Source organism: Symphodus melops (genome assembly GCF_947650265.1).
Source record: "Symphodus melops genome assembly, chromosome: 13".
NCBI classification, from domain to species: Eukaryota; Metazoa; Chordata; class Actinopteri; order Labriformes; family Labridae; genus Symphodus; species Symphodus melops.
Genome location: NC_136703.1, coordinates 13,386,911 through 13,400,379, shown reverse-complemented (window position 1 = coordinate 13,400,379; position 13,469 = coordinate 13,386,911). Strand labels below are relative to the sequence as shown.

General features: G+C 41.1%; 1 protein-coding gene across 1 annotated transcript in view; it reads right to left on the bottom strand.

The window, feature by feature from the left end:
* The window catches only part of LOC306834143 (putative E3 ubiquitin-protein ligase DTX3), a 71,852-nt gene extending 60,601 nt beyond the window's left edge, over window positions 1–11,251 (bottom strand). The window contains exon 1 of the mRNA XM_079359939.1: window positions 11,242–11,251. The gene's annotated coding sequence lies outside the window, so the exon portion shown is untranslated. The remainder of the gene's footprint in view (window positions 1–11,241) is intronic.
* Between the last annotated feature and the right edge of the window lie 2,218 nt (window positions 11,252–13,469).

Sequence of the window (13,469 nt, the reverse complement as noted above, 5' to 3'; positions counted from 1 at the left end):
TTCATGTGCACGCTTCTTACCCACAGCTGTCACGCTGTTTATAGAGCCATACTGAGGGCCACACAGCCCAGTCATGTCCTCCTGTTACATGGAGCCACTACTCAAGTCAGGCAGTTCTCTGTTGGATTGGCGCACAGATACAGGATACCACTCACACACACATACAGACAACATATGGAATGAGCAGACCAGCTTAAAATACAGAGGGACATTGTGGTCATTTGTTTGGGCTCCAAAGCCTCCCATGAACTTCATCACACAAAGTTCATGAGATTATTTATTTTACTTCTTTTACTGTGTACCTTGACTCATGTTTTATGTCTTTCAATTGATTTTGTGTTTCAAATCTAATTTTTTTCATCTCATGTAAGCTGTCATGCATCTTATTTTACTATACAGCACTTTGGTCAGCTGTGGTTGTTTTAAAGTGCTTAACAAATAAAGTTGGATTGGATTGGATATTATGGAAAGTGTTAAAGCAGCCTGGAGGAAAAACATGAAATAAATCATTCTGTTGTAAATAAATTGAATTTGAATTTGATCTGATGATCTGATGATCAAGAATAATTTGGTTGACTGACAAGATTTACATTCAGATCAGAGACAAATTGACATCTTGTGTCAGTATGTTCAGGAAATGTAGCCAGGCAAAAGTAGCAGTGTTGAACAAAAAGTCACATTGAGCCAACTTACTCAAAGACAAAAAAAAAGATATTGAGTCCATTAAAGACATCCATCTGCTTACTGACTTTGTGCTTCTAATGGGCTTCTTGCTCTTTTTTAGACTCACCTGATATCTAGTTCTTCCATGAATCTGATCACCTGACTATGTGTGTTTCATGTTCTACAATCTCATCAAAAGTGTATCTACACAAGATGAGCAAAGACAGGCAATAGCCAAAATGATCAAATAAAATCAAAGTTGAAATGGAGCTTGTTTACCCTTTAAACACAAGGCCCCTGAAACCTCTGTGTAAGACATGTGGCCTGAGCTATTTTAGGTGATGCCCCAGTGGTCAGTGACATGGCTCAATTTGGAATGTAGGGCAATAAACCCATTGGAGAAAACGCTGCTACTCATTAGGGTGGTTACAAAACTTAACACACCCCATGAGTCCCAGTTCAGAACCACAATTAGACTACTTAATGTTTTTCCCTAATATGGGATTCTCAATAGATTTGCTAATGGTGTCTCTGTGGGGGGTTAGGTGAAGGTACGGTTGAGTAGGGATGTTGAAAGCAGACAACTCTGGCACTCTATCACTCTATAGCCTTATTAGTGCTGAGGCAGCAGTGTGTGGACACAGACAGCCTGCTGAGCCCAGCACTACTGCAGCACAAAGACTTCAGGGCCCCGGGACAGGAGACAAGCCAAAAACTGAGGGGGAAAATGACTGAGTGACTGAGTGAGAGTATAAATGATTTAGAGGCTCTTTTCAAACTGCTTTGTTTTAGCAAAAGTGTCTTAACTGACCTCAGCAATCAGCACGTCTTTGTGCATTCATACAGATTCCATGATGGAGTAATATTTGTGTCCCAGTCTATGAATTCACATTATGTTTTCAAGTTGTGGAAGCAAAGCTTAACGGGAGCTCGACGTACACACACAGATAATACACAAATCTGTTACTACTTCTAAAGACGCTACAGAGAGGGGATAACTTCAACTCACCATTAGGCTCTGGAACATTCAGATTGAAGGTAAAACGTCACGGCTTGAAACTGCAGTCTGAATAGAGACGAAGAAGGTATGACTGCACAAACTATTCTCTCATGACTGTTCTTGACAGGTGTCAAAATAGATCCCGCCCCCTAGCTCCTCTGACATTCATTAAGATATTTCTGTCAAACTTGTGACAACTCAGTCTCCCTAAACTTGCAGGGGACATCCCATCCGACTGTCACTCCAGGCCATGAGTTACTGTCAGTGCCGAGAGACAGCGGAGGTGCTGGATAGAGGTTAATGGAGAGATATGAGAGGCAGACAAAGGGCTTTAAAATGGCTCCTGAATAGAGAGAGGGTGCAGGTCAAAACACTAGTGTTCGACCTCATACTGCCGGGCCATGTCATCACAACGCCTTGGATCAGCAGGTTGTTCACCCGACGATGAACTGTGTTAGCAGGTCAGCCACTTTCATCAAGACAAACTGATGAATCAGGATTCTAATTATGGTAACTGAAAATATGCATGCAGCAAAGACCCACAAGGTGATTATGTGAGCAAAATATCATGCTTAATGGATGTATGTGTGCGACAGGAAGAGGGTCCAAGCTCTACTGTAGGTCTTTCATGCAGGTGGAGGTGACTGCCGCATATATTCTCTTAAGAAATGATCCAACCGGGGTCACCGGTGGCGCAGTGGCAGTGTGCGAGATCCCATGTATTGAGGCTATAGTCCTCGCGCGGGCAGCCCGGGTTCGCGTCCGGCCCGTGGTGTCTTTCCCGCATGTCTGTCCCCACTCTCTCTCCCCGATTTCCTACCCTGTCCTCCTCTACAATAAAGGCTTGAAAAATGCCAAAAATAAACCTTTAAAAATAAAAAAATAAATAAAAAGAAATGAGCCAAACATGTTTGAAGACCTCCAGAAAGAACACATTTATGCATTATCAGCAAAGGGAAATTGTTTGCCCAATTAATATGGATAGAAACTATGTTTAAGAGAACTCAGATTTTGGTGATGGCATTATAGGCAACTGTTGCAGTTGGAGGGTTGGGTGTGTGGTTGAAAAATCCACCGGTCAAGCATATTTCTCCAACATGCAGATAACTGAGGAATGTGAAAGAAGCTGCAGCCACACCAAAATGTGGTAAAAAAAAAAAAAAACTCTGCATAGTTTACTCTACATGTTTTCAAACTTTGTATTTAACCAGCGTGCAGCAGATTGCCCTCTGACTTGCCAAATAGATTTCTGCCTTAATTTGGCACTTGGCATGTGTTACTTTGGAAACTGGGTATATTAGTAAGGGTCTGACCCTCAGAAAATAATTGTTTCCAGGACTGTGTGGATGGTCTCCAAAAGCAGAGAGTTCCTTGAAATCAAAGGTCAAACAAGCACACGCTAACAAATAAAATTAATTCTTATTGTAAAGATGCAAATCTTACCTTTGCTAAGGGGTGTGCAAAAGAGTGTGAAAGTGTGAAAACTATTCACAAATGTCCATGTGTGTGCGGGTGTGGGTGTTGGTAGTGATAATCAGTTCCAGGCTACCAAGGTTCGCTGATATCATTTCATTAGTGCAGGGGAGCGAGTGCTGGGGCTTTGGCCTAGATTAGGGCAGAGCTAGAAACTCTACACTGGCCTGAGTTGCCCTAAAGAGGGCTGCCCGAGCAGTGGAGGAAGGGACAAAAAAAAGAGAGAGTGTGTGCGTGTGTGTGTGTGTGTGTGTGTGTGTGTGTGTGTTGGAGGGGTTCAGCAGGATTATTAGTGGGAGGTTCAGCTGTTTATTATTCCAATTCTATCTCTAACAGCTGAAAATTGGAGAATTAGGCAACAGCCCTGAGCAACCTGGGATCAATGCAGAGAGGTTAAACCCTGTGGCATGACTCCACACATTGACAGCACTCAAAAATGATGATACATCACACACACACACACACACACACACACACACACACACACACACACACACACACACACACACACACACACACACACACACACACACACACACACACACACACACACACACACACACACACACACACACACACACACACACACACACACACACACCAGAGTTCATTCACAAAATTCAACGGACACATAAGATGTATTGCTGTGAAGTGATTAGACACCAGTGTTTGAAAAATATAAGGCTGTGCTAGTTGGCTGAAAAAACTTGAGGTTTTGTTGAACTTGGATGATAGTTGGTCTGAAAAAGCTAAAAAGTCAAATAATCTCCTTTGATACTTCTATAAACAGCTTTGCACCTCTTAAGGCATTCCTTGCACACATGGACTTTTCTGTTACATACACTGCTGGCATAGCCTGTAGTGACAGAATCCCACTTGTCACATCCATGCATGTTGTTAGAGAGGGACATGTGGCACTGGGAACTGGGAAACATGAACATGCAGGCATGCAGTTGTAGAGCATTGAAACAGGCCTTTGGACATACTGTATAAAGGCAAGAGACTTAAATTTAGATTTAAAACAGCTTTCAGCTCTATCAAATCTCAAACTGTGTGGGCATTTTGCGTTGTTTTAAGGCTGATTTATATTTTTTGGTCAAATCTACACCATAGAGGCCAACACCACTCTGTAGGCCACTATGTTGATTTGCCTGGGTAGCTCTAAAATACTCAATCCTAACCCTACGAAAGCTATTTGGCAATTTTATTTCTATGCTAGTTCTGTCACATTCTCTGCTTGTTTGTGTACCGGAAACTATGGCAACTGAAACCAAGTATAATCACAATCACAGGGCTTGTGGTATGAGTAGTGTCAACACCAAATTATTTCCATTAGCTAAAACAAAAATAAAAACGAGACTTCACCAAAAAAAAAAAAAAAAAGATCACTCACTAAAAGTGCATTTTGTGTATACAGCACTGACTGAAAGAAAATGATTAGTAGCCGAAATAGGCCATGCTGCATTATTCTACCTGCCGGGATGTCCACAGCTTGGAAGGATACACTATTGTGATGCTTTCAACAGCGTCAAGATAGCTTCTCACAAGAACACCACATGCGACAGGAAGGGTTAGTAAATATTTTCATGGCAACAGTGATGTGATTAGAATACACTTTAATAATGATTTGATATCTGGAGTTTATTATTAAATACTGTGTCTGGCCCTTTTGGGTATAAACCTTACAAGTTCCATATCATGTAAAATATAAAAATTAAACTAATAATTTTCACAAAATAAAAAGTTAAACATCAAACCAGCATTAAAAACAAATCAAAACTAATCAAAATTGATAAAAAAAAAAAAAAAAAAAGTCAAATTAAAACTAATGAAAAATCCAAAACTATTTTTACCTTGGTCAACACCTATTTACATTTTGGAAAAGGCGCATGTCAAGCTACCTACGGGCGCCTTTCTGTCGGTACAGGGCTACACAAACCTACAGCATATGCAAAAGCATAGATTTGACTCTGGTTTAACCTTGGAGTTACCAGCTACTTCATTTTGTGTGATTGCACACTCATCTCTTGCACAACCACCATGTTGATCAAAAATGATAACTGATGCAAAACAGTCTTGCTTACTGAGGCAAGATGTAAGTTGAGGCTACAAGTCACTGACATTAATTTACAAAGATGCTTACTTAATGGATATGATTTCCTTAAATAATGTCATGCATTTATTCACTGTGAATAGGTCATCATGGAAATTGCATGAATTTATTCATTATTTCTAATATCTTCTTATGCGTTCTCTCTTTTTGAGCATGGCCGAACATTGTCTCACTGAACACTCTCAGCTGCTCGATAGAAACAATATCCTGCAAACTGCAGCCATACAATGGCAAGCTTATATTCAAAAACTGAAAAGGAATTACAGACGTGCATTGATATAGTGCACCTAGCAGTAAATAATTTGGAGTTTGTTTGTATGTTATTGCGGTTTTGTGCAACTTTGTCTAAATTAGGAAAGCTAAGAACATGTCACTGTAAAGAGAGATACATCTCTACAAAATAATGTATCGAACACTGATTGAGAGTTCCTGTCTGTCGACAGGATTGGTAAAGGAGTGTGTGAATAATTTTTCACTTAATTATCAACTGTCTAAAACAAGCAGCCAATGATAGACATGTTTGTTGCAGAAAAGACTCTAGAAAATTGATCAGAAATTGATTGAACTTTGAAAAGACAATTCATATATGCAGGGAAAGCATGGGGGGATCAATGTTAGCCATCTCCATGCAAAATAGAAGAAGGGGGTTATTCTACTAAAACTGTAATTGAACAAGATGGAAATATAGATATGAGTTTCTCAGCTCATAATTAGTGGAGTCCGCCTAAGCCTTAGGAATAGGAATTAGACACTCTCTTCAGCATTGTAATGGATTCCAATAGTTCTTGTTACTGGTTGCTCTATATTCTCTCCATCAGCAGAGGTGGAAGCGAGTAAATGGCTATTCACCGCTCCTTATCAAACCTTTTCTCCAGGGTCTAACTCGTGCCCAGTGTTGAGGGAAAAGGGGGCAACAGATCAGGGCACGGCTCAACGGGGTGTCTTTTCTCAAATTTCCAGCGCTTTCCAGACCTGGACAAAGCAGGGGGCTGCTGAAAGCTGCCTGTTGTCCACCTAATCCTAGCTATGGCCTTGTCTCAATTGACAACGCAGGTCTAAACAATGGTCCCTTTCAAGAGGTGTTCTCTTCAATGACACACTGACAGAGCAACAACAGAAGAGGACACTTAGGCAATGGAAAACCTTATCCATGATCACATAACGTACTTTCTTCACAAATGGCAATGAAAGAAAACTGCATCAGTAAATGACTGTAAAAATCAAATAGAGTTTTGAGAAAGAAAGAGCTCTAGGAGCAGAAATTTGAAGCCACAGGAAGACAAGATTGATTTTCCATATCTTCACTGGTGAATACAATAAACAGAAGTGTTGGCCAGCCAGTTGTGCCGGTCTAAAGGCTGAAATATGCATTCCCCATGTCGCCTAGAATAAAAGGAATTCTTTGAGAACAGCTTTCCTAGACTTTTCTCTTTCCTTTTTAGCACATTTGCTGACCACCAGAAAGGGAAGATGAATGTTTCCATTTTAGATGCAGAGGCTCCCTTCTCTCATCTTCTTCGATCCAAATTTCACATTAAACTTGTAATAGCATACGACCCTGCAAGGCACAATTCTCATTCAGTTGTGCCATGTTATATGAATGAGTTTTGGTGAAATGCCAATATTTATGCACATACATTCCCATTCTGAGCCTTTCTCATCATTGCATCAACTTCGGTACGAAAGGAAGAGCAGCTGTCATTTGGTACATCAAATTATACAGAGGAATACACAAATACATAGAGATGCAGGCACATGCCAAATGAGAAATTCCCCCACAGACCACAGCCACAAATTGTACAACCACATCTCACTGCCAAGCCACTGGTCAATTTGTAATGAAGTATAAGCCAGTTGGCTGCCAAGCTACAGTTGTTGGGAAGGTCAGCTGCCAGAGATAAAACTAGACCGTGGCTGTTTGGCATCCCCGGGAGGTCTGAGGAGAGGCATCACTGAAGGACACTTTCCCTCCTCCCCTGGATCCTAATTCAATAGTTCTGACAGTGTAGCAGGGTCCCAGTGTCTACCAGCCAAGTAATCTCTGTGTAATTGAGTTCCCAATCAGCCATCCATCAATAATGCATCTGGTTCCATGAAGGAAGAGACAACCACACTGCTCTGGCCCTCTGCATCGAGGAAGGAAAAAGGGTTCTGCTCCAACTGGCTAAGGATATTTTTTACTTCATGGATATCCTTCTCATGATTCTCTGGCTGGTATCACTACCAAACACAAGCTACTTCAGCACATTGTCAGCTATGTTCTGAAATTTAGCCCACATTGGGATGTTACAAACATCATAATGCTGTGATTCAGCAGTGTCATTGGTGTGTTGTGTTGTTGGATCATTGAAAAGATTGAAGCAAAATGTCAAGGGAGATGACAGAGAAAGATAAGTACTTTTATGGCGCTTGTCTTTTAGCCCCACTGCTTTGTTTTTCACAATACAGCATGTCCATAAAGACACACAAAGGTTCGAAGTCTACCCACATACTTCTAACTTTTCAATTGCCGGTACACGCCAACCCATCAATTAGTGACTAAGACCATGGTCCTCCAAGGTTAAACTGTACAGCTGTCTGAATGATTTTCAATTATACAGCCAGGAAGCCCCTGACAGCTCACTGGCTCCCACCTCCCTTTCTGGTCTCACAGGGTCATTTATAATACCTAACGCTTCCCATAGATAATTGTGTATCACCACCTCCACACTGTTATCTCCAATTTCAATTTCCGATCTTGGAGCACCTGGTCTCCCCTTTTAAAGCTTCAGTTTGCCTCTGCCTCTGTGCAATAAATAAATTGCTTTTGATGGCACATTTATGTGTGTTATTAAATGTTATTATCTATTGAGTACATAATCAGGAATAATTTTTGATCATCTGGCGCTCCATACATCTTAGTGCATGGTTCTCTGAGCATCCCTTTTGTGCTGTCCCTTTACCCTTGGCTCTGCCAGATAAATGGCTCATTTACGTCTCCATTACATTACATTAGCCCATTCAGCATGGGTATACTGCACACTCCCAAGCAAATAAATCACATCATGAAAAAATTAATCAATCTCAATAAGGGACTGTACATTATCTGTTTGATGTTGAAGACTATGACAAAGGTTTATGCTCAGAGCAGCACATTAGTGTCACTCAAAAAAATAGACTGACTCTAATAGCTCTAGAGCTATTAAAGCCATCTGCCTATCATTGCAATCAGTGTGTGTGTGTGTGTGTGGGGGGGGGGGGGGGGTAAATAAAGTAAAGTGAGTCAGTATTACACCAGTCAGTGGTCTGAATTGATTCCAGTGGTAGATTGGTTGGGCCAAAAGTCAAACAAATTTCCACAAAGCAGCTCTGTCTACCAAAGCAATTTAAGACTGTGGTTTCTGTGCTGCCAAAAGTTTGATAGCGTGGGTTCAAGAAAATTCTGGGCATTTGCAGGCTTGAAAAAAGGCACAAGTGAGGTTCACACCCCACAACAAGACATACGACATAGTGTCCCGGCTGGAGGTTAATTCAATCCCAGTACGTTTCATTTTGAGGCTGCTGTCAGGCCCAGGTCTGTTGTGTGACATTGTGAGGGAGAGGTAATTACATTTCGGTCCAGTCCGGCAACTCAGCGTCTATTCAGAAGGTGCTGTCAGTGCTGTCCTCCTATTGACCACAGCCACCAGAGGAAATGTCCGGCCCTGGATGCACAGCTGTTGACAAACAGGCTTTATCTACACTCCCTTGAATTCACAAGTAAACTTTAGCAGCTGATGACTCTACGTAATGTTTTAAATGTATTATCAGAAAAAAATGAAAAAAGGAGAGTTATCCTATCCTAAGTACCACATGTGAATTCGAACATAGTATCTTTTTCGTGAATGCAGTCATTTGAGATGTTCCAGCTCTATGTAAGGTTTAACGGGCAAGCTAAAATAGACATATGAGCCTTTAAGTCAACTCCTCTGGAGTCAACAGCCTCAAGTTATGCGACAGATGTGTCCGGCAACTGAACGTTATTTCCAGGTGAGAAAGCTGAATAATCCAATATCTTATTTGTAAGTTGCAACACTGAAATAGTATCCAGTTCAGATATTAACAACCAGAAAATGTTGGTATCAGAACAAGTCAGAGTCATAATGATTGTGTAATTTGCACACTGTGTACAATTATCTCACAATAAAATGTAACTGTGCTTTAAGTCAAGGATTTTGGACTTTGACTTAGAAATGGAACACACCCAGCACTTTTCATAGTTGCTCTGCAGTATGCATGTGCACCTGACCACTAAACTTTGTGATAGATTTAGAGCTTTGCTGATGCGCTCAGTTCATGTGTGGTCATGTTGTACTTGTCCATTGTGTACTATCGATTAGGCCCTGGTGAAACTTGTGACTAAAGCTTAGTCCTATCCCAGCAGAATAAATCACAGTATTGACCCTGTGGTTATCAATAAAGGTAATGACAAACATCTGGCCCCACCTTTAATGGAATCGACAGAGTCTTCCTGGCTGCAGCCCAGCATTGGCCATGCATAGATTGCCTTGATCTTTCCAGTGGGAACCCACCCTTAATATGCAAATTACCAGGGAGAAATGCAATCGCCATCTAAAAGCTAAGCAACCCGCATATTGAGTCATGAGCTGAAAATCTCCATAAACACAAGTAACACCCTAAAATGTATGCTGACAATAAGCCTGTTTAGACCGACTAAGATTTGTTCTGTCAAGGAGCTCTGACACAGTGGATCTATGTCCATGTAGGAATAAGTGAGGGGATGAAATCAATGGTTGCTTCTGAGGTCCAGAGGTGCTGAGCTGGACATTTGGAGTGGCCTGCAGAGGCAGCACTCTCTACAATGTGAGTCTTGGGTGTGTCAGACCTAGGTCTGCACTGGATATCTTATTATTAGGGCCAAGGGTCTTCTGTGGCAATATGCTCCCTTATATGAACACATGATCTGTGTCACAGAAACTATTTCCTTTGGCTCAAACAGGAGTGTGGCTATAGCATTATTTGCACCAAACAGCCCCATTGTCCTTCTAACCTTGGGATCGATGAGTGTCTGGGAGAAGGTGCCTGGAGTAAATGTCTCTGTTGTTGTGTTCTCACACACAAGGATGTTGGTCCAAAGAAATTCATCATATTGAAGGGACAGCAGCATAAGTGAAAACACAACGCACGGTGAATACCCTGCAGCCCAGTTAGCGTTTTACTGCAGATGACAATCAAATGGTACATGCTCAGCAGCTAATAGTAAATGACAGAAAATTGCACTCTATTGACAGTATTGAACTCCTAAAGGTATTGCGACAGCATGCAGTTACAGCTCTCTATCACACACAATTTTAAATAACATAATCTAGTTCTAATGGAAATGCTATAAATGACATTTTCTGCCATACAAAGGAAAATGTTCCGAGTCATGCTGAGGTTTATGCAGAGCTGAATTACACAAAATGTTATATTGATTTACAGATGTAAGATTGATTACATTTAACTCGCTTTTCTCTTCTTTTTTTCCAATTAATTTTTTTCAATGAATTATATATTTTAACATATTTTCAGACTGAATCCTCTCTATGGTTGTGAATTGTTTGTTTTAGTGATTTTAAATGTTCTATTTGAATTCTTCTTTTTCCTCTTCCTCATGATGCTTTTAATGTTTTGTGTAAAGCACTTTGAATTTCCATGCTGCTGAAATATACGCTATATAAATAAACTTGCCTTCATTTTTTCAAAATGAAATGAAAAAGACGAACACTATAACATCTCACATTGTATGATTCCTGGAGTTATCCAATGACACAAGAGCTTGTGAAATTTTATCAGCACGTCATAAAATCCAGTCATGTGTCTCCAGGTTTCATCATCATTTCTTTTTGGATTCCACTTCATTTAGTGGATGGGCGGGAGCAAAATGAGTGAGTGACTCATAAAGTAGGGATGTAAACACACACCATGCAGGGGGGACAAACATAAAGGTTTACAAGAACAATTTCATAATGACAGACTTAAGTGCCTGCTGTGTCTGGGATCATCTTATTCAAACCTGAGGAGAACTCAGAAATGAAACACTTAATGCAGAAGAAAAAAAAAAAAATTCAGCTAAAGACAGGAAATGAGCGTATGAGTATGGCTGGTCTGATTCAAAAGAAAAAGAGCAATGAACAAAAGCAGAATGATTTTTGCAAAAGGCTGTAATAAACATGCAAACGATTAAAAAGTATTTTTTTTAGCATGTCAAACTGTTCAGTCTTATGTCTTATTGACACCTCTTGGACTATCTATCAAGCAAAAAAAAAAAGTCATCTTTTTTTAAGATTTCTTTTCGGGCTTTTGTGCCTTTGTTTGGAGAGAGGAAGAGAGGGTGGGTGGCGTTGGGGATCGGGGAGAGAGAGGGGGTGGACATGCAGGAGATTGGCCACAGGCCGGAGCCGAGCCTGGACCGCACGCGTGAAGACTGTAGCCTCTATGCATGGTTACACGCGCGCTGCCACTGCGCCCCCAAGTTGTCTTTTTTAAGACATATTAACATATTGCAAAGTTTCTACCGGCCAAAGTAAGGTCTTTCTCAAAATAGAAATACTTGAAGAGACCCACTTATCTTCTGTCTGTTTATTCATTATCCACATCATTCAGAAGGTTAAATAGAAAAAGCTAACGTCCAGGTAAATATTTTTTCATCAATCTGTGTTTTCCCCATGTACGGTAATGTGAGGCAGCCTTGAACCGTACATTTCCTTGCCAATCCTGTTACTGCCGGGATTCGCGCTGGCTGGGCCCATAAAAGATTAGTCCTCGAGGAGAAAGAATGGACTTGATTAGCTAGACAGCAATTTAATGGGATTGTCAGAGGGCCTACAATAAATCAGCTTTTGTGATTAAATGGGATCTCCAGTAAAAGTTGTATGTCTTCAAATCAATAACTATTGAATGTTTCTCCTTTTGTTGTTGGCTAAGGTTAAAAAAAGCAAGAGAAACAAAGCCAAAATTTCCTGTTTGCTAATGAGCTAGTGGTGAAAGCAGCTTACATGTTCATGGAGGAGGGGGGAGACACTCAGCCTGGAGACAAGAAAGAAGATGGACAGAGAGATTTGTGTTTAGAGTAAAGAAAACAGCATATGGGAATAATTGGGGCATTAGACTTAGTCAGATGTATAGCCATGTTAAGACTTCACTGTAAAAGCTTGAGGTGCTGGCAGGGATATGACTCACGTTAAAGACATACACTTCTTGTGCATGTCGTACATTGTGACTGAACACTTGGAGAAAAAAAATCTGCTTCTTCTATTAACTGGAAATAAAATGATTTGTGGAGGCACAGTCTCCAGCCAGCCCCTGACCCCGTGCAACGATGGAGAGCTGGCCATGTCAATTAAGTAGCAGAGCTTTGATTCCTCCATACATATTAACCACCAAACACCAGAGTGACGCAGATGTAGTTCCTACAGTTCATCCAACAGAAAATATCATTGACCAACGGGGGGTTCTTTCTGGCTAAATAGATATGGGATTTGGATTTTGTGGGAAGTATCATAAGGTTAAAAGATTTATTGACGTTCTATGGTGTATTGTGCTTTTGTGCAAAAATCAAAGGCAGGACATTCATCAAAGCATAACAAATGCTCACATGACAAAACACATTTGCACAGAAAAACATTAATGAGAGCCCTGCTGGAAAGAGACCACTTTCTCGCCTCCTTTTTCTTCTGGTAACCAGCTGCACGTCTGTGGTCCTGGTCTGTATCTGAGGTGCTGTGTGCAGCGCTAAGCTCTGACTCACCCCTCCACTTCACACATCACATCAGATCAGAGGGTTAGGAGAGCGTTCCAGGTCCTACCAGCCCGCTCAACATTCCTGCTGCTTTGATACTGGGGGGGCTCCCACGTGTCTGTCCATCATCATCGTCTCCCCTCTCCTCCACCTCCAAACCTCCTCTAATCCCCCCGATACACACACCACTGCTCTCTCTCCCTGTCCTCCCCCATCTCAGAGGAATTCTCAAAGCTCTGGACAATGTTTCATTTCTTCACAGGCCACATCTTTGATAGCTTAATGGCCCCTACAAAGAAGAACATGCTTGAGAGACAGGGAGCTTTTAAGTCTTCTATATTCAAGTCCTTCCAGCTAACCTTCAAAATGTTCTGTAGAATTCTTTGTCTCCTTGTGACACAAATGCTGAAAAGTGTGAAATAAGCGTGTTGGTTTCTTTTCCTGAGTATTATTTAGCAGGC